The 21,611-nt window shown below is 35.9% G+C and overlaps 2 pseudogenes; both read right to left on the bottom strand.

Annotated features, from left to right (window-relative positions):
* Positions 1-4,806: 4,806 nt before the first annotated feature.
* On the bottom strand, positions 4,807-5,830 carry LOC107876643 (annotated as a pseudogene).
* A 500-nt stretch (positions 5,831-6,330) lies between these two features.
* LOC107876642 lies at positions 6,331-7,037 on the bottom strand (annotated as a pseudogene).
* Between the last annotated feature and the right edge of the window lie 14,574 nt (positions 7,038-21,611).

Below are 21,611 nucleotides of genomic sequence, written 5' to 3'. Positions count from 1 at the left end.
CTGTCAAGTAGAGGAGCCAAAGAAGTGGAAATCAGAACCTTATTATCTCCAATGGCTACTTTATCTATAGGATAATTTCACTACAGATGACCATTCTAACCATAATTAAAACACAAATTCCTCCCCTCCTTACAATGACCATAATAAAGTTTTCCATAAAAATGGTAAGGAGGATAAGGTGGGGCTGATTGAGCTCCATGACCTAAGACTAGGTACCCACCTGAGACTAGGCACCCCGTGCCTTAGGACCACTACTACCCTGAAAACGATGATCACCTAAAGGATTAGGATAAGGAATACTAGCTGTCAAATATGGATTTTACCATTTCTTCTTTTTAGTCCACTGTCTACCATCTCTTCCACTATTCTTTTGATTTTCTCTCTGCTCTATATGTCTAAACTTCTCATTCTACCTTTCTCCTATCTATACCCACTTTATTTTCTTATCATTCACCTGTTGCATATAAACCACCAATATGGAGATGTCTATATCGTTATTCAATATGGAAGCCTTACATTCCAACACCAAATCATGAGACAAACCAGAAACAAACTTCCTCATTATGTACCAAATGTTACATACCAACTCTGGAGCATAACAGGAAAACTTCTAGAATTTTAAGAGCATACTCTTTAACTCTCATCTTACCCTGCTTTAAGTTCACAAACTCTTCTGTCTTAGCTTTTCTCAACTCCTGAGGAAAGAAATGATCAAATAACATATCTTTAAAGTTACCTGTATCACTGGTTTAATATCATCACCCCTATTCCTTCCTACTCCTCGTACCATTGGTAAGCCACATCCTTTAGCTGATTGGTAACAAACTCCACACCTTCAAAATTAGTATGCATAACCTTAAAAATCTTCTCTATCTCATCAACAAACCTTTGAGGATCCTCCTCAAACTTAGAACCTATAAAGCATGAGGGATTCAACCTCATAAACTGGTTAACCTAGGTAACCTCAGATGGATTAGCAATAGAACTAACATGATCAGGTCAATGGGATGAAGATGCCACTAGTTGGGTCATATTAATAGAATGGTAACACTCTATATTAGATATATCTCCCTGAGGCAACTAAGCATAAGTACCCCTAGCTTGGGAATCTCGAAAAGAAATAGTAGGGTCTGGCAGAACCACACGTGGAGTGGTACAGTCAGGAGCAGAAATCCTAGACCAGATCTACACTCCATAAATAGGGAGAGTTCCCTATATATTTCCTCTGGTGGGATAGATGTAATACCCTGAGAAACTTTTCATTGAAATTTTGTGCGTAAATGTGTTGGGTTCTATCTTCTAGAATGAATTATAATTTTTTCGTGCAGAATGTCTTAGATTATGACCCACCATTACGTAGAGTATCAAATAAGCTTTCCAATGATATGTGGGTCATCACAAACGGACACCTGAGTGACGAGTTATGAACATTTCGATCGAACCGTGAATAGTAGTGAACAGTAAAACGTGTAGAAAAAAGTACTGAGGCCTGGCGTATTTTTGATCCAACTTTAAACAATCATAACTCCTTGTACATAATGATCTGGGTGATCTACTATATATAAACGGAAAGCTCTACGAGTCCTCTTTCCAATGAAATTGGTTTCATCCAATTTGTCTATCGGAGCAAAAGGTTATGGTCGATCTACTTCAGCCTATCAAAAGTGAATTTTTGGGTCAACTTCAAATGATCATAACTCCTTGTACATAATGATCTGGGTGAGATGCTATATATCAACGGGAAGATATGAGAGTCCTCTTTCTAATGAAATTGATTTCATCCAATTTGGATATTAGAGTAAAACGTTATGGTTGATTTACTTCAGACTATCAAAATAGTCTACCAAAGGACAGATTCGAGAATTATTTGATTTTTAGGGGCATTTTGGTCATTTCCCCTCACCCAAAATCCGTCCAAACCCTATATTAAACTCTATTAGAAGCATTATATGTTATATTTCATCAAATTCCCTCAAAAAGAAAACCCTAAGCTCCTACATCCAACTTCAAGAACCTCCAAAGTTCACCATTAATTCTGCAAATTTATTCAAGATTCCAAGTTCCTAGTTCAAGAACTCCAAGAACCATCATTTAAAGGAACGATTAACATCTCAAAAATGAGTATCAATCTAAATTTCATCATTCAAGGTATGTAGGGTTTTTCAACAAGAACTCTCTTTCGTTCTTGTGCCCAAAAGTAATTTTCTTTACAAAGGTATGATTTTTATTTGATTTTTATGAATTTGAAGCATGAGCCCATATCTTATGATGATTATTATAAAATCTTGATGTTTATGATTTTGAAAGATGAATTTACATGTGAGGAGATATAAAGCATGAATCTTGAATGATATTTATCATGATTTTGATATTTGGGTCGTGAATCCCCATTAGAAATTGTGTTTTTTTGTGAAAATGGGTATTATAAGCACGTTGATGTTGAATATTTGAGATATTTTGAATGATTTAACCTTTTGGTCTTAATGGAGTTGTTTTGAACTCAAGTGTGAAAGAAATCCACAATGTGGTTGATTTTGATAGATGGAAAGCATGATGACTCTCGATGTATATTCATATATTACTGAAATTGTTTTTTTTGTGGATTATCTTTGAAATGATCTGAGCTAAGTCCAGAAAAAATCTTTAGCACCAAGTGGGAGGTATAAAGTGACCTTACTTCCCTAGAACTACGTGCCCCCATAGGAGTGATCCTGAGGCTGATTTATATTATGATCACTAGCTTGTGTGGATTTGATATGGATAGTCCAACTTCGATGGCAAGGATAGGACGACTCTCCCCAACGTGGGTTGTACGTTGGACTCCATTAACTTTGACACATATGTTTAAAAATAGTAAACGATAGAGATAATGTTACTATGTTATCTTTTGAATATAATAAATTTAATGTTTTGGAAAATTTATTGGATAATGAATCGTATTTAATAAAAATGGTAAAATCGGCAGAAATGAAAAATTATCCATTGATTTTTCAAATCGAACAGTATTATGCACATCTATTTTTAATAAAATGGACAAGTAAATATGAATGAAGGGAGTAATATTTAGTCCCAATTATGAGAGAAAAATATAATTTGGCGTTAGCCAAATTTTTATATGTTTCTTAAAAAGTTTAATTATTAATTATTATAATTTATAGTGCTTTTAAAATAGCTTATGTATTATATATGTTACTTTCTCTATTCTTGTTTTTTTACACATATAAAAGTTTATCATATTTAATGTCGAGAATATCCAACATTTAAATAAAATCACCCAAATAATATTTTTAAATTAAGAGTTTTTTAATTTATTATTTTTAAAAAGAGATTATGAGTGACAATGTCAAAATAGTAAAAATATATTTTTTAGAAGTTATGCAATTAATTTTTACACCAAACGAAAACTGCCTAAATAATATGCAAACATAACTACTCAAGTATGAGTAATAGACCATATTTTGTATAATTCGTATACACCCTGCCAAAGAACCCCTTAATTTACCTATAGTTTCTTTTTTAAAAATATTTATTTATAGCTAATCATATTTAATTATAATTAAATAAAAATTTGTGTATCTTAATTAATTATAATTTTATGATAATTTATTTGTGAATACACTGTAGTATGTTTATTAAATTGGTGTAATCATTTGGTGCAAAAATAAATTTTTACTTATATATATATAAATTGTTTTTAGATGTGAACCACAAAATACATAAAAAAAATATAAATACTTTTTTAACCCAAAGTATATACCAAATATATACGAGTAAATTTATTTTTTAAACCCAAAGTACATACCAAAGTACATACAAACAAAAGTTAGTTTGCTGGAAACTTCAACATTTCCAAACATTCAACCTCCCAAAAAAATTTCCCAACATTTCTAAATATTTTCAATAGATATTGTAGCTACTACAATTCATACAACATCCATGAAATGTTGAAAGAATTGAGATTGAATAATATATTTGGAATCCTATTCAGGTATTTTTAGGATTAGAATAGAATTTTTTACTTGTAATATATTTATGTGTAATTATAATTAGGCGGGGAAGGATAAAATTGGTCAAGAACTAGTCAGCTTCCACAGTTTTCTGGATTGATTTGAGGCACTACGACACTACTTCCTTCACTATCGCGCCAAAGAGAAATACAGAAAGAGGGAAAATAGAGAAAAAACCATTTTTTGGCACTTGTTTTTTTAGATTTTTGGCTCCAAAACAATTTTAGGAAAACCACCATATATATGAGAAAACAAACGAAGGAGTTTCATTTCAAACCGAAGCAAAATTTCTGAACCCGAACAAGAAGACCAGGTATGTATAATTGTCTTCACACTTTATCTTTGAACAAAATTAGATAGATAATTGCTTGCAACAATCATATATCGAATGCTTTGTTAATTGGTGTCTTAACACATACTAGTGAATCTTATTTAGCAACAGATTATCAGAAAATCCTATTAGTTACAAGTTACTTAGCAATGGATTAGCCAAAGATGTGTAGCTAGTTCCTAGTTTCTGTGATTTTTTTAACTTGAAGAGATCTTTAAAAGGAGAAACTTGCGTATCGAAGTTATTCAGCATTTCCAAGTTGCAAAACCCTCAACATTGTGAAATTATTGCAGAGACATTGGAATGTAGGCTTTTTTTCACAGTTAAATACCCATTTTTCATGACTAAACGTACTTGAACAGAAAATGGAAAGACAAAACACTAGTAATAAAGTATCACATCTCGAAAACTAGTAAAATTATAGCCTTACAAGGCTTGAGATGTAGAAAATTCCCTAGTATGTTGACCTTAAATTTTGCTGAAGGCAACAATATCACAACTCTACACGTATTCGTTGATAGGCTATACTGTTAGACATTTCTCAATTAGAGTATCCACCGAGACAAGTTCATCAATAATGGTAAGCATGATCTGTTTTTTCTTAATCCCATAGCCAACTGGGACCAATTTGGATGCTGCCCAGAGAAGATCTTCCACCTCAATACTGAACAACCTTCTAAGGTTTCTTCATGTCAGTTTCGTCATCCCAAGGCTTAACGTCCATAAAAACGGATGGCTTTCCACTCACTTTCTTCTTGGTAGATGCCTTAGCAACCTCCCTTGCTTCAGCTGCCTTCTTTTCTTCCTTTACCTTTTCTCCAAAGTGATCGATATCATCATCATCATCATCATTATCATCAGAAGGCTTAGCAGCTTCCTTAGATGGTGCAGCTATAGCAGGAGCAGTTTAGCTTCCAAATCTCACACCAACAACTTTCCTGGGAATACTTGATACAAGTTTAGCAAAAACAGCTTGGTACGATTTACTAGCATTGGGATAAATATCTGAACTAGGTTTCTCCAAGATTTCCCCATACACCTTAATATCATCCTTTGTCAATTGATCTCCAGAGATATAAGTTTTTCTAGAAAGATGGTCATTAACAGACTTGAGACTAGATTCAGTGTGGAGATTTGAGAAAGCTACAACTATTGTTAGGAATTTGAATAGTGTGAGAGAGGCTGTAAGCTTTATTGGGTTGGCAAAAAAGCATTGGATATAGGTAGGGATTGCAATGCTCTAGTTTTTGTGTCGCAGACCACATAAAGCAACAAGAGAAGCAACCTGAATCGTCCTCCTTAATTACCTTAGCTTGTAAGTTATATAGTTGTATAGAAAGATTATCTTGTCATTGTATTACTCTGGTACTTTCTTGTCCTTTGTGTTTGATTACTATCTGTTATTTTTGTACTTCATTTATCAAATTATCTTGTTGTGATTACTTTTCATGATAATTTGTTAGGTTGTTTATACTTTATAGTACTTTGCCATGACTTATTCGTTTTTCGTTTTTTTTTCTATATTGCTTTGGATGATCTTTTTTCTAGAACTGAGGTCTATAAAAAAAATCTCCTACCTCTATGAACATTGAATGCATCGCATAGAAAATGTGGTTAGTTATGTCATACAATCCGTTAGCTGCTAAGTTTAGTTTTAAGTGACATTGTTATACACAAGGGGTACCATCTCTCCTATCCTTTATAGTTGGTGTTATATAACTCAATGACCAAGCTATTGGCTTTAGGTGCTGAGTTGGATAGCCCTATCAAATAGAAAATCCATGGAAAGGTAGTTCTTCAGTATTTCCAAGTTGCAAAACCCTCAACATTGTGAAATTATTGCAGAGACATTCAAATATAGGTTTTTTTCACAGTTAAATGCCTATTTTTCATGACTAAACGTACTTGAACAAAAGATGAAAGATAAAACACTAGTAATAAAGTATCATAACTCGAAAACTAGTAAAATTACAACCTTACAAGGCTCGAGACTTAGAAAATTCCCTGGTATATTGACCTTAAATTTTGTTGGAAGGCAATAATAGCATAGCTCTGCATGTTTTTGTTGATAGGCTCTACCGTTAGACATTCCTCAATTAGAGTATCCACCGAGACAAGTTCATCAATGATGGTAAGTATGATCTGCTTTTTCTTAATCCCATAGCCAACCGAGACCAATTTAGATGCTCCCCAGAGAAGACATTCCACCTCAATACTGCGAACAGCCTCCTTAAGTTTCTTCCTGTCAGTTTCGTCATCCCAAGGCTTAACGTCCATAAAAACGGATGACTTTCCACTCTCTTTCTTTTTGGTAGATGCCTTAGTAGCCTCTCTTACTTATGCTGCCTTCTTTTATTCCTTTGTCTCTTCTCCAAAAAGATCTATGTAATCATCATCATTATCATTGGAAGGCTAGCAGCTTCCTTAGCTGGTGTAGCTATAGCAGGAGCAACTTGGCTTCTAAATCTCACACCGACAACTTTCCTGGGAAAACTTGATGCAAGTTTAGCAGTAATAGCTTGGTACCATTTACTAGCATTGGGATAAATATCTGAACTAGGTAGCTCCAAGATTTCCCCATACACCTTAATATCATCCTTTGTCAATTGATCTCCAGAGACATAAGTTTTTCTAGAAAGATGGTCATTAACAGACTTGACACCAGATTTAGTATGGAGATTTGAGAAAGCTACAACCATTATTAGGAATTTGAGCAGTGTAAGAGAAGCTGTAAGCTTTATTGGGTTGGCTAAAGAGCATTGGATATAGCTAACTCGTGCAGATAATTTTTTCCTCTCTCCATCAATGTTGTCTCCTCTCCTTGGTTACCTTTCAATGATAGAATACCTTCAGCAGCCCATAGCTGATATAACCTTCGCGCTGAAATCTTTTGATCCTCTAGAAAGTTGTCCAAGTACAGAAAACACGGCTTATATTGATATGGTAAATCATAATAACTTAAAGCCAAGACACTATGAATTCCTCCATCATATTTAAAACTTTCACCACTCATGTTTACGTTAAGGTTTTGACTCGTTCTTGTCCTTTCATCTATTTTTGGTCTTCTAGCCAAAAGTCCAGCAAGCACCTATGCGAGTTTTAATAATAACTCTTTGCTGACCTTCAATCGAACGACCATTAAAACAATAGCACTTATGCATAATTTTTGTTGTAAATCATTAACGCTCATTTCTTATTAGCAACTAGTTCTAAGTATTGATTATAATAGCTTTTCTACTGTTGTTCTTACTCCTAGATATGTTTTTGCTATCTTGATTCTGGACTCAGTAATAGAGCAGAATGGGTACACATGATCCGTGTAACTGACCTTACTCGTTTGGGGTTGAGATTTAGCTGATTGATTGATTAATTTACTCATAAGAATTCTTATCTTATTTAAGGCACCGTATCGCTTTATTATAGACTGTAATGGTGCCTTACTTCAGTAATGACTTTTTGTTTTCCAGTAGGAAGCTTCACTCATATTGAAGCTTCACTCGTATCTTATGCTGGCAGCATAATTATTATCGAAGATCTCTTGTATTTAGTTAGGAAAATCTCCTATATCGAAGTTCTTCAGCATTTCCAAGTTATGACTTATCAAGTAGTGCTAGATAGAAACAAGTTTTACAAGTGTGTCCATGCTACCGAATACACCCCAGATCTTCTTTATTTTATATGTGCTCTGATGTGAAGGGGGCAAATATAAGTTCTGCAAGTTTGAAGCTTTTGTATAGTACTTGGCAAAGTCAAGTACGAGAAGAAATTCACCCTCAAATCAATTGTTTGTAGGAATATAGGTAGGGGATATTCTGTCCTTCGCGTCCTGTCATTCTTTGAAAGAACAAAGCTGATCTAACATGCTGAAATGACTTATCATTAGTAGAGAAATTCAAAGACGCTCCCAATGTCCTACTCCTAGCACACACAATTTCCAAAAGCTGACCATCCATAGTCCTCCATTGCAATTGCTGTCAATTTTCGTTGTATGACCCACTTTTTGTACTCCTAAATTAAATTATATAGTGATTTAGAATTTAAATTAAAGTAGGTTCAACTTTTGTGTTCCCGCAATTAAATACATTACTTCTACAATTATGGTTCGTAACTTAATAAGTAGTTTTTTGCATGTATAGTATATTTATACCTGAGTAGAAAATAATGTATTCACTCGAATCCATTGAGTCTATATTACATCTCCCCTTGTGTCCACGATTTATATTTAGTGGGTTCAACCCTTTAGTTCTGAACATCATTGCTCTACGATGATAAATAGTATGCGAGGAATATATTAGAAATGTTTCTGTTCTTACCTACCAACCTGCAGGGAGTATATCATGTGAATTTCTTAGTTCTGAACATCACTGCTCTACGATGATAAATAGTATGCGAGGAATATATTAGCAATATTTCTATTCTTGCCGGCCTGCAGGGTATCATGTGAATATCTTCCAATATGTCTAACAAAATATTAAAAAAAGTCTTTTTAGATCTTAAAAATAAGAACAAGAACAAATCTCATAATTGAAAAACATAAATTCATCAATTATTGTTATTGTTCTGCTGTTTCCCAACAACAATGTAAATGGATAAGGTCAAGCACTCAAGATTAAAGAGGTTCTAGGAGTTCTCTGCTTTTATGTTATATTTCTTTTTTCAATTAAACTACTTATCATATTGCAATTACTTTTTGTTTTCCTATAATAGTCTTACTTATGTTAGAACATAGCTTCTTTGTTTTTCCTTATTTAAAATCTCATTCATAATGCTTTGAGCGGAATTTAGCAAATCAATGGCACCGGGAGGGGGTGTCCTTAGGCAAACTACACTTACCGGGGGGACTATTCAAGCAACTCAATCACCAGATGAATCGAATAGCGCTACTCTCATTGTTAATACTGGTAATACATTCAACTCAACTATATATTTTTTTTCAAAAAGGTAACTTATATTATACTTGATAGTGATGGCCCATACTGAAGAGTAGGAGGGCTTGGAAGAGTAGAGGGGGGTGGATAATATGTGGGAGATGACTTCCAGTTGCATTAGGGAGACCACTAAAGAGGCGTTGGGTGTCTCGAGAGGTCGATCTGGTAAACATCGAGGAAACTGGTGGTGGAACAAAGAGGTCAAAAAAAAGGTGGAGTCTAAGAAGGTGGCTTATGCTAAGTTGGTTGGGAGCAAGGATGATGAGGAAAGAAAGAAGAATAAAGATGAGTATAATGTTACTAGAAGAGAGGCTAAGTTAGCGGTTACGGTGGCTAAGAAAGCAGCTTTTGAGAGTTTGTATGCGGCTTTAGAGGAGAAAGGCAGAGATAATAAGTTGTATTGGATGGCCAAGGCCAAGAAGCGGAGGGCTCGTGACCTTGACCAAGTGAAGTGCATCAAAGGAGAGGATGGTATAGTGTTGGTTAAGGATGCCCTCATTAGGGAGAGGTGGCAATCCTATTTTCATAAGCTTTTGAACGATGAGGGGGACAAAGGTTCTGTGTTGGGAGACTTGGAGATATCTGAGGAGGTTCGCGATTATAGTTATTGTAGGTGTATCGAGGTTGAAGAGGTCAAGGGAGCTATTTGCAGGATGCGGTGGGGTAGGGCGATGGGGTCAGACGAGATTCCAATAGTCTTTTAGAAGAGCACTAGCGAGGCAGGTCTGGAGTAGTTGACAAGGCTGTTTAACATTATTTTTAGAGCTGCTAAGATGCTTGAAGCATGGAGGTGGAGCATGATGATTCCAGTGTATAAGAACAAGGGAGACATTCAGAGTTGTAACAATATAGAGGTATTAAGTTGTTGAGTCATACTATGAAGGTTTGGGAAAGGGTAGTAGAGTTGAGGATGAGGAGGATCGTAACGATCTCTGAGAATCAGTTCGGTTTCATACTTGGTCACTCGACCACTGAGGCCATTCACCTTGTGAAGAGATTAGTGGAGCAGTTTTGAGAGAGGAAGGACTTGCATATGGTGTTTATTAATCTAGAGAAGGCATATGACAGAGTTCTTAGGGAGATTCTGTGGAGGTGCTTGGAGGCTAGAGGGGTGCCCGTGGCGTACATTAGGTCAATTCAGGATATGTAGGATGGTGCGAAGACTCGTGTGAGGACGGTAGGTGGAGATTTAGAGCACTTCACAGTTATGATAGGGTTTCACTAGGGATCGACTCTTAGCCTGTTTCTATTTGCCTTGGTGATGGATGTTTTGACGTGACATATTCAAGGAGAGGTGCCTTGGTGTATGTTATTTGGAGATGATGTGGTTCTGATCGACGAGACTCGGGGTGGAGTTAATGATAGGTTGGAGGTTTGGAGACAGACGCTTGAATCTAAAGGTTTCGGTTAAGTAGAATAAAAACGGAGTACTTGGAGTGTAAGTTCAGTAATATGTCGCAAGAAGATGCTTTCAGGACATCCAGAAGAGGGAGAGTTTCAAGTATCTGGGGTCTATAATTCAGGGTAATAGTGAGATTAATGAGGATGTCACGCATCGTATTGGGGCAGGGTGGTTGAAGTGGAGGCTCGCTTCGGGAGTCCTTTGTGATAAGAAGATGCCCCCGAAGCTTAAAGGTAAGTTCTACAGAGTGGTAGTCTGGACGGCTATGCTGTATGGAGTGGAGTGTTGGCCAGTTAAGAACTCCCATATCCAAAAGCTGAAGGTGACGGAGATGCGAATGTTGCGATGGATGTGTGGACATACTAGGAAAGATAGGGTGAGGAATGAGATTATTCGGGAGAAGGTGTGAGTTTCCTCGGTGGAGGATAAGTTGCGAAAGTGAGGCTACGTTGGTTCGGGCATATGATGAGAAGGGGCCCTGATACTCCAGTGCGGAGGTGTGAGACTCTGACTATGGATGGTTTTAGGCGAGCTAGAGGTAGACCAAAAAAATATTGGGGGAGGTGATTAGGCATGATATGAAGCAATTACAGCTTACAGAGGACATGACCCTTAATAGGAAGGTGTGGAGGACGCGGATTAGGGTAGAGAGTTAGGGGTGGGAGTGCAGCGGTAGTAATAGGGGAGTGCTCCTTTGGGTCTGGAGTTTCTGGTTCGTAGTGTTGGGGCTGTAGTTTTTGGGGTTAGTGGTGTTGGCTTTTTTGCATCCCGTACTAGCTTATTATGTACTTATCTTTTGTGTTTGTTATACTGTTAGTTTGTTTTGTGTACCATACTAGTTTGTATTCGCTTACTTTTTGTATTTGTTATACTGTTGTTGGTCCTAAGCTGGGGGTCTATCGGAAACAACCTCTCTACTTATCTTGAGGTAGTGGTATGGTCTGCATACACTCTACCCTCCCCAGACCCCACTAGGTGGGAATACACTGGGTATGTTGTTGTTGTTGTTGTTGTTGTAGTGATGGCCCATACTAGCACGGGCCCAATGTTGGAACACTCTTGTTAGCTAAACGACATACAATATTTGTTTATAGTATATGATTAATGAAAATGGGTCAAAAATACCCCTGAACTATTCGAAATAGATCAAAAATACCCTTCATTTATTTTTTGGCTCAAAAATACCCCTCTGTTTGTTTTTTTTGGCTCAAAAATACCCTCCCGTTAATTTTTTGACTCAAAAATACCCCTTCTCTCTAATGAAATGCCACCAAACACACCACGTAGATAAAAAATAGTCACTTAATCAGCCCACATCAGCATACACGTGGAAAATCACTCCAATTAATCTACCTAACAATCAACCCAATTTTATTCTATTTAAAAATTCAATCCGATTCATATTCAAAAAACCCGAACCAAGAGGCAAAATTTAATTCTTCAATTTTTTTCCTCATATCATCCCTTTCACCGCCTTATATTTTATTATTTTACATTTTCAAAGTTACAAAACTCGCTCGAGCTATTCTTGACTTTATCAACTTGTGGTTTGTCCTACATTGCCACTAAACTTTCACTCTCCAGATTCCAATTTCATCTCTGAATTACCATTCCTCTCACTACAATCAGGTTTCTCATTAGACAAATTCGGATAGGATATCCAGTAGCAATCTGAGCTCCTGAAAATAGGGTTGACCCGGTTAAAATCCGATTCTTTCGGATCAACAATTTAAGGACCTAATTGTTTCCTCATCTTTCGCCTTGATCAATCCAAAATATTTGAACCCATCACATGGAAGTAATCAAATTCTTCAATCTTTTTCCTCTTGGGCCAGATTTTTTTTAAATATGAGTGGGGTTGGGTCTTTTAAATTAAAAAAAAATGGGTTGATGGTTAGATAGATTAAATGGCGTGATTTTTCATTTGTGTATGTTGACGTGGACTGATCAAGTGACTTTTTTTATTCACGTGGCATGTTTGGTGGCATTCCGTTAGAGAGAAGGGTATTTTTGAACCAAAAAACTAATTGAGGGGTATTTTTGAGCCAAAAAATCAAACAGAAGGGTATTTTTGAGCCAAAAATTAAATGAAGGATATTTTTGATCCATTTCAAATAGTTTAGGGGTATTTTTGACCCTTTTCCGTATGATTAATGTTCACATCCATTTTTTATTATTTAGCAGATGCACTACATATGCAGTATTCATGTCTAGGCCATCACATAGGATTCTTATTTGAATGGGAGCGAGAACACACAGCTAGATGTAGGCCAAAAAAGACCAAAAGAGCTCAACATAGTAATAGTTATCAACGGCCCTTACAAGAAAATGATATACGCTTAACCGTAGTAATAGTTAGTTAATACCATATCACTCCCTCCGTCCATTTAGATTATATGAAAATGTGATCATCTCCCTACTCAAAATGTTTTTCATAAAAAGAATTAACAAATAGAGTTCAATTATTTCCCAACACCCACCTCCGGCCATCATGGCTCTCGATTGATTACATTGTTTGTGAAACAAATCTAGCAATCTTTGGAACTCAATCACCTCCGAGTTATGGAAATTCCTCTTGAATCCATGTCCCAGAAAACCTCTCCGCCTTGTATCTTTTGAATTTATTGGATTGCCAAATCCTTCTGGGATAAGATTTTGTGCATGTTTCGGAAATCATCTCTCAGAATGTTGTACCCACACCACTTGTAATGCCAAAATATTAACTCTCTTTCTGTCTCATACCCGTGATGAAATAGTGCCATGTACATATTGATTATAGTTTCCAATGGTTCAAAAAAGGAAAGAACAATTAATAGATACTTCATGTAGTTTTGAACTCCGATAATAACAGAAGGGGAAGTTAATATTGTTACCAGTAAATACAATCAAGTCTGGCTTTTCAATGTCAATAATTTTCCTCAAGAATTGAGTAGTTTTGAGGTTGGTACAGTAATTGAACTCACTCTCCAAAACATATCTATCCCGAGTTACCATTCCATTCCCATAGTGCATATTTGCAACCTAAAAACATCAAACTTAAACAAAATTACCACAAATTGTGACAAGAAAACCTATTTTTATTTCGATCATACACCAGGAGAAAAAAGAGACATATCCAACTTCTGTAGGTGGCTCAAGCTTCAGGAGGAAAGCATTACATAGTGATAGTTAGAGAAGCATAGATAAATCCTGAGCTTGCTAATGTAGTAGCTGTTAATGCCAAGGGCTTACCGTTACATAAAGACAGTTTACACCTTACTACTGCTTCCCAAGTCCTCCTAGGCTACATAATGGCTCATGCTTTCCTTCACACAATCTCAGCCACATCCTCATCTTGATAGTCAATAGTGAAAGTATAAATTCAAAAAGGAAAAATGTCTAATACTTTGTAATATAATCATAAAGCTTGTTTGGCTAGAAGCCAAGTGAAGCATGCTACCTTCAAAGAACCTTGACTTTCCAAATCATCTTCGAAGGCCAACCATCGACATGTGAACTTGCTCTCTTAATTTTCTTTAAGACGAGCCAACTGTAAACCTTCCTTGCTTGTTTGGTAACCAAAACAGATTATCCTCACTTGAGTTTAGATCTTTGTGCTGCTCCAGAATGTTAAATAATTTAGTTACTCTGTTGATCTCCCAATCATTAAGATTTCTCCTGAACCTAAGATCCCGTCCCTGGTTGTATCTCATTTCTCTGATTGTGGACCTTTTTTGTAAACTCAGATTGAATAAGATATTACTGCTCTATTAATATGAGAAATAATGTGAGTTCCCTCGGATTTTCACTATGGGGTTTAAAATATGAATAAGTAAACAAGAAGCCAAGGGGATTAAAAATCTAGTATATATACATAAAAAATATTTTCAACTTCGTATATACAGTGTAATTTTTTCCGCCCGTTGCACCCTCTTGGTTCCGCTCTTGTACCTTATTGATTGGTAGTGTTACTGTATTTTCTAAGCATCTAGAGTACCTTCAAAACTGTCCACTAAATAGCAGCTGGGACAATTTTCCATCTGTCCTTGTTAGTGTTACGGTTTATCCCTGTATTCCAGCAAGACAGAAGTTCAAGGGTGCTTCCTGGTATTATCGAGCTAATACCCCCGAAACTGATGAACAAATCCCACAGCTGTCTAGTGAGAATGCAATGAAAGAATAAGTGGTTGGCTGGCTATGCCTCTTGCCCACATAGACAACACTTTGATACTATAGGAATTTCTTTTTCCCTTAGGTTGTCATGTGTTAGGTTAACTCCTATTGCCATAAAATCAGGTGGAGCATGCCACTTTTTATATGGTATTTTTAACTCTGCAGATGTGTTTCCATGTCCATAAGATAGTTTATTGTCCATTCTGGTTCATGTCTTCATAAGTTGATTTGGTTGTGAATAACCCACTGCTATGTTTCTGCTAGCTGTGTGACCTTTCCCCTTCTTGCAATCCTTAGCATAGTTCTAGAGTATTGAAGAATTCTGTGATTCTAGGTGATTCTAGGTTATGGAAAGCTCTTCTAAAGGTGATGTTTTAGCCCTGTGTAGACCATAGCTTCTGCATTGTTGCTTCATGTTATAGGCACAAGTCAAAATCATATTAGAGAAGTTCTATTTAAAGTTGCTAGTAGCTTTCGTCCATAAATTTGATCTTCCTACCATCTTTTAGAGAGAAACTCAACTTGTTAAAGCAACATGGCCATAAGGTCCTTAGGGATCTTCAGACGCTGGATCCATGAGGTTTGTTAGTTTGTGTAGTCATCCACGACCCCTCCATACCGTATTTATCTTTTTCACCTTGGTTGGTCCTCTCTAGTGAAACCTCCATAACTACTTCAACGAAAGATAACTATTCTGCTTCCTCAAATTTAAGTGCTATTCTTTTATTTTTATTTATTATCATTTTTTTAAAAATCTATTTGAGAATAAATAACAACTTCCAGCAACTTAGAAATGGCTGCGGAAGAAATCTTTTTGATAGTTTCTGAGTTTTGGTAAAATCAACCATAATTGGAACACGAGAGTTGACAAGTGTAACCACATTCTTCTGTCTGTGAAGCATATAGTATGAATGTTTGTGATTTTTCTGAAGTTGAAATAGAACTTGTAGTCAACATTGACAATGGGATACTATAGATGAACAGTCAACACCATATTTAGAATATTTATAAACATGTTTTTTGAGGTTTATATATGATCCGAGAGGACCAGATGCTTTGTTGAAACAGAACTTTCAAAATTGATAGGGTATATGAATTGTCATTGTCGCTATGCGAAAAGGGTTGTACTCCATACAGTTGTTTTTTGATAACCTGTATTCCATATAGTTGTTGTCAAACTAACTTAGAACATGGAGGAGAGAAATTTGTTTTGAAGATGTAGCTCTGTTTGAAATTCTCTACTGTGATTTCTAACTTCTATGTGTGTTCGGCTGTTATTTTAAGAATCTGGGGGAAAAGAGACCCATGTCTTATCTTATACTTCAGCACTATGTTATAAAGCTGGTAACATTAGTTTCTGAGATGGAGTCAGTTGAGCTTTCCATGATTATGTGTCCGCGTGTAGCTTCTTCGTAGTTGTCGTTAAAGATATTAGTTGTCTACAGGATATAATGGGGTAAAATAAATTTAATTTCTTCTATGTTATGTTTTCAGTGTGTCCTAAGCCGGGGGTCTATCAGAGTGTGGCTAATGTTAAAGCTTCTCCTCTAGGCATTGCAATAATATTTATCCGTATAATTGGCATATATCCATTAGAGGTAGTATCAAGCATGTAAAATCCCAGGATGAATGTATTTTCTCTATTCATTCATGACATAGTCAATGCTAACATCGCTAGGATCAGAAGTTAACTCCCCACTCTCCGTAACACTCGTAATCATGTCATTATACGAACTATTGCAACATAGGGCAATAAAAATTGTAACCTTGCTTCACGATTTCCTAGTTCAATATTTAGAAGTCTCCTCTCATTCAACCATATAATCCCCAGCAACAACAATATATTCTGCAATCGACATCATATAAACGAACACAAGTCGATGCCTATACTAGGAATGTGGCATATAATGGATTGTAAGTGGTCGATGATTGTAGCTAAAACTCATAAGACAAAAAAGGATCGTGAATTGGGGCTTACCAACTACGATTGCACCTACCGCAATGGATACTGATATAATGTAGTATTTAGCAGTGCAAAAATACCCTCTAATGTAGCTAAATGAGTTAGAAATATGAAAGATTTCACAAGAAGAAAGAAAACAACTTCAAGATCTATTTGCCAAAAATTTGAAAGATTCAAGGGTAAAAATGGTGAATTTCAACTTTTAATAATGAAAGTGTCTTATTTTGGGCCAGAAAACATGGTAATTTGGCTCAAATTAGGGAGTTTATAGTTGAAGAAAAGGGATGTTTTGGAGGCAAATAGGAAGGGGGTTCTTATTTTGGATGGGTTTTTCTTAATTTTTGGCAATTTAATTAGACCATTTTTGGTGATGATTGGGGTGAGGGTGTTTTGTATTTTTTCAAAACATAGTGAGGTAGGAATTTATTCGTATTAGTTAGTCCTTTTGTTTCAAAAAAGATGACTACTTTTCTTTTTAATCTCTTTTCAAAAAAGATGACTACTCTTCTTTTTAATATGGTATTAGAGCCAGATCCATCTCATTTAATGTTAGGCCTCCGTATTGAGATTTGGGAGAGATTTTCCATGTCCAGTTAAGCTCTGGGCGTGAGGGGATGCTAGAAGAAAGAGAAGAAAGTCCCACATTGGTGGTTAATGAGATGAGTGGTCTCCTTATAAGGCTTGAACAATCCTCCCCTTTTGAGCTAGCTTTTAGGATGTGAGTTAGACCCAAAACCAATTTTAACAGTAGGTTTGAAAGTGAGATTGATACATAACGTTCAAAACGGTGTCTAAATGTCAAATATAATTTGGCAAAGGCAAAGTGACCTTTTGGCCATTTTTTTTTTTTTTTTTTTTTTTTTTTTGCATTTAGGCTGCTTTTCCAGGTTGTTTTTGAAGCTGCATTTTAGCAAATTTAGGAATTGTTTTGTTCAACTTTCTTCAGCAGGAAATTTCATCTTTTTTCCAATTTCATTAGTCTATACGTATACAATACTCACTCCTCCCACGTGATTAGTCTGCAATTAGGAGAACTCGATTGGCCATTGGATGAAACAAGGTTCTTGCGAGATAAAGTTGAAACTTTTTTGCTCTTGCTGTTAGATGAATAGGGTTCAGCTCTTTCTGTTTTTCTTAGATTTTATACTAAAATGGCTTTTTTTTCTTTTTCTTCTATGTTTTATATTTCTATAAGCAGTTCAAGTGGTGTATATTAGAAATATAGAGCAATAGCACAGCGAAATTAGAGATTGGCATACCTCCTGTCATTGTCGGAGTGTGGCGCCATCGGCGTCCACTTTCCACTTTCGGTGAGTCATCTAAACACTCAGAATGTCTCACTATAGATGGTGTAAGTTTTGAGAAGATTTCTTATGATTAGGGACCAACCGGCGTTATCCTCTTATAATGCTTAACCATCAAGAGCAGTTACAAGAGTGGTTACTGGCAACGATTTTGTGGAACTTCTAGGCAATTCAAATAAGAAGTTACACGGACAACAATTGGAAGTTCAAAGTTCAAATTTGTGAACTTCGTCTAACACTACAATTTTGATTGTGTAGTTCATTTACTGAGTTAATTATTGTTTAACTGGTTAGATGCAATTTATGTTCTTTGTCATTTTGGAAATTCTAAAAGAAGTGTAGAAATTCAATTATGAAATTGAACCTACTTGAAAAGCCAATAAAACTTTTCCATGTTGGCATAAAGCTCCAACTATTTCAATTGATCTAATTTGTTGGAAATAAAACTTCTTAAGTTTTCTCCAAATGTGGATCAGTTTGCATTTGTAGTTGGTTTGTTCGTTTTACCTTGAAATTTGTTAAGGCTATGATATTCTAGCTAATATCATTGCGGAAATAGCACATTATAATAACTAACACTTGTTTTGAAGAACTAACTTGCAGTACTACCTGATTTGATGTGAACAATGAATGGGAAGTCTTTTCTTTTTTCTACGAATTAATAAATTGGTGAAACATAATATATTGGTGAAACATATTAATGCATTACATTTCTTTAGCTAAATGTGGTCCTTTGGATGCCCTTGAGAAGTTTGTTGATGATGGGGAAATTTGAACATGGCTTCCAGAAGTGGCCCGTGCTTTGCAGCAGTGGGTAGTCGATGAAAGCTGTTTTTGTTAACGTCACATTGAATATGTAGCCGATTATCAGGTTCTTTGTGATACACGAGACCTTTTTCTGACCTAAGTGGTTTTTGTGTCGGGTTCAAAATTGAGAGGGTGTCATGCGAAAGCTTCTAGTTGCAAATCATGAATGCAATAAATCAAGTGATAGAGAAAAATAAATGAAAAATCATATTATTAAAATGATTTGGTCAGACAACCTATATATAAGAAAATAATATAAAACCTAAATTATTGTGGGAGAAATCTCCCCCTAAACAAAACTGTTTTAAACAACTACATTGTGGATGTTATTGTGTTATTGTACGAGAACTCTTTTAAACAACTACATTGTGGATGTTATTGTGTTATTGTACGAGAAGAGGGGCCTTCTATTTATAGAGGTCCAAAATTTTTCCTCCAAGTAAGAGGTTAGCTAAATATAGAAGAGAATTATATTTTCCTATAGAAAAAGTAACAGTAATTATGGTATTACTTTGACTTTACTTCAAGAAAAGAAACTCAAATTTGGTAAGAAAATTAGAACAAAAATCCTAAAATTTTGTCCCGCACAGGCTAGAGGGTGCTTCTAGTTTTGCATGTGGATTGAACAGATTGTTGGGTGTTTGACTCGACTTTATTATCATAATTGGATTTTCCTCTTCGGAAAAGTAAAACACAGATTTTTCATATTTGGCTAATTTTTGTTCTTGAAGGAAATGATTCATGACTCTATAAATAGTCTCCTTTATTCTAGTTTAGTAACATCTACAATGTAGTCTCAAGAAATTTGAGAGTTTTGTTTAGGAAGAGAATTTTGTGAGACTCCCAATAACTTGTAATTGTTTACTAGTGTTATATGAGTAAGAGAGTGGATACATCTAACTTTATTACTTACAAGGTCATTATGAAGATCTCTGCCCGTAACATTACTATTTAGAGCACTCCTTTGAGCCATAGGCTATCCGACGGCTAGCGATGGAACTACTATACGCGACTAGGCAAAAATTCCTAGGCTATTGGATTCAATTTGCTGCGCATTGGAGGGGATGTAAACTGCTCCTCCCCCTCTGCCATGTTGCCCAACTCTTCTCACTTGTACCACCTTTTTGCCCACTCATAGTGTGTTGAATGCATTGGAATTGAGGCCATCATTGTATTTTGGTCATTTTGGCACCTCATAAGTGGAATGGTTCAAAGTATCCATTAAGTGCTTCAAAATGGGGAGGGGACAAGCCAAACCAGGAACATGTTGTTGTATTAGCATGTCTGCAACATGCTAGTATAACATGAAGTACAGGACTTTCAGACAAGGTTGTTGTTCCTCTAACTGAAAGAGCATCAAAAGAGTTAGGAAAAACAATTTCCTTTGAAGGAATTTGATAGAACACCTTGATCCATTTCAAAGTTTGGCTCATTGTTCACGATCAAAAGTGTCAACTACAGTGCCCACGACTTGCTTGTGTGTTACTACTGTCAAATCCTTATCACCAACTCATCTTTTAACTTTAAATGGAAACTCCAACATCATCTGCAATTTTTTCTAAATCCACATCCACCATGGCTTCTATCTCTTTTAGGTCATTGCCTTATTTTTCATGTTCATCATCCAAACCTCATTAATCCATTAGTATTATGAAAATTTTCAAGTTGCTGCTCATTTATAATCAGTTGTACACCTTTAGGTTGTCCCATATTGATTGAGCCTATTTTTAAATTTTACTGAGAATTGTATCCCTTTGGTGCAAACAGTTTCACGAAATTCCTTGATTATGGTGGTTTCTTATCATATTTTCAAATGGTTCACCAAGAATGTTATCTCTACATCAAGTGCCTTAGATTCACCCTCACTATAAATTTTGGCACCTTGAGAGGCAATGGTATTGACCGCTTTATAAGGAGCTCCCATCACGTTCTTGGTGAGGACATCTAATTGGGTCATTACTTTGTCCATATTTTGACATAAGATGTGGTGGGGGACCCTATGGCTACATCGAAGTCCCGAGTGTGCCATTCTTTATTTTAATTTATAACTTGGTCGAGCAAAGTTGATGCAACCCCATAGGATAACTTGACAAGAGCCCCTTCAGATGCGTTGTCGACAACGATTTTATTCAATTGGTCTAGTGCCAGATAAAATATTTGGAGAAGCATTTTCTCCAGCACTTCATGGTTTCGGCATTGCATGAGTTTGTCATTAAACCTTTGCCACACCTCAAATAGGAGCTCACCACTAAGTTGACAAAAATTTGTGAGTTCGCCTCTTAGTGGTAATGAAACACTTTTAGGTTCATTCCCCATTTTCTTGTCACCATCAATTACTTTAGGAGTTTCCACCTTATCACCATTCTTTGCAACTATGATTGGTTACTCATCACCCGCTTCAAGAGACTTTGAAACACCTTCACTTGGCATTTTGAGCTGCTTTCTCTTCATATTCATTTGATCATCAATAGGCTTTTCCTCAACTTGGACCACATGCTCACCAAGATTTCTACCACTTCTAGTAACTATGTCCATAACTTGGGCATCGTTCTTTAGATTTGCCACTGTGTAACTAGGTAGGCCTTTTTTTGGTCCAGCATTGAGTTGGGTTGAAATTTTCCCCACTTGTGGTCAATTTCTTGATGAAATCCAAATGTAAAATGACCATTTGGTTAAGTTGAGAAAAGTTCCTCTTCTCTCTCTTACTATTTTGTCAG

Source organism: Capsicum annuum, chromosome 7, assembly GCF_002878395.1.
Source record: "Capsicum annuum cultivar UCD-10X-F1 chromosome 7, UCD10Xv1.1, whole genome shotgun sequence".
Taxonomy (NCBI): Eukaryota; Viridiplantae; Streptophyta; class Magnoliopsida; order Solanales; family Solanaceae; genus Capsicum; species Capsicum annuum.
The sequence above is the reverse complement of the archived record's forward strand: the minus strand, read 5'-3'. Positions and strand labels throughout refer to the sequence as shown.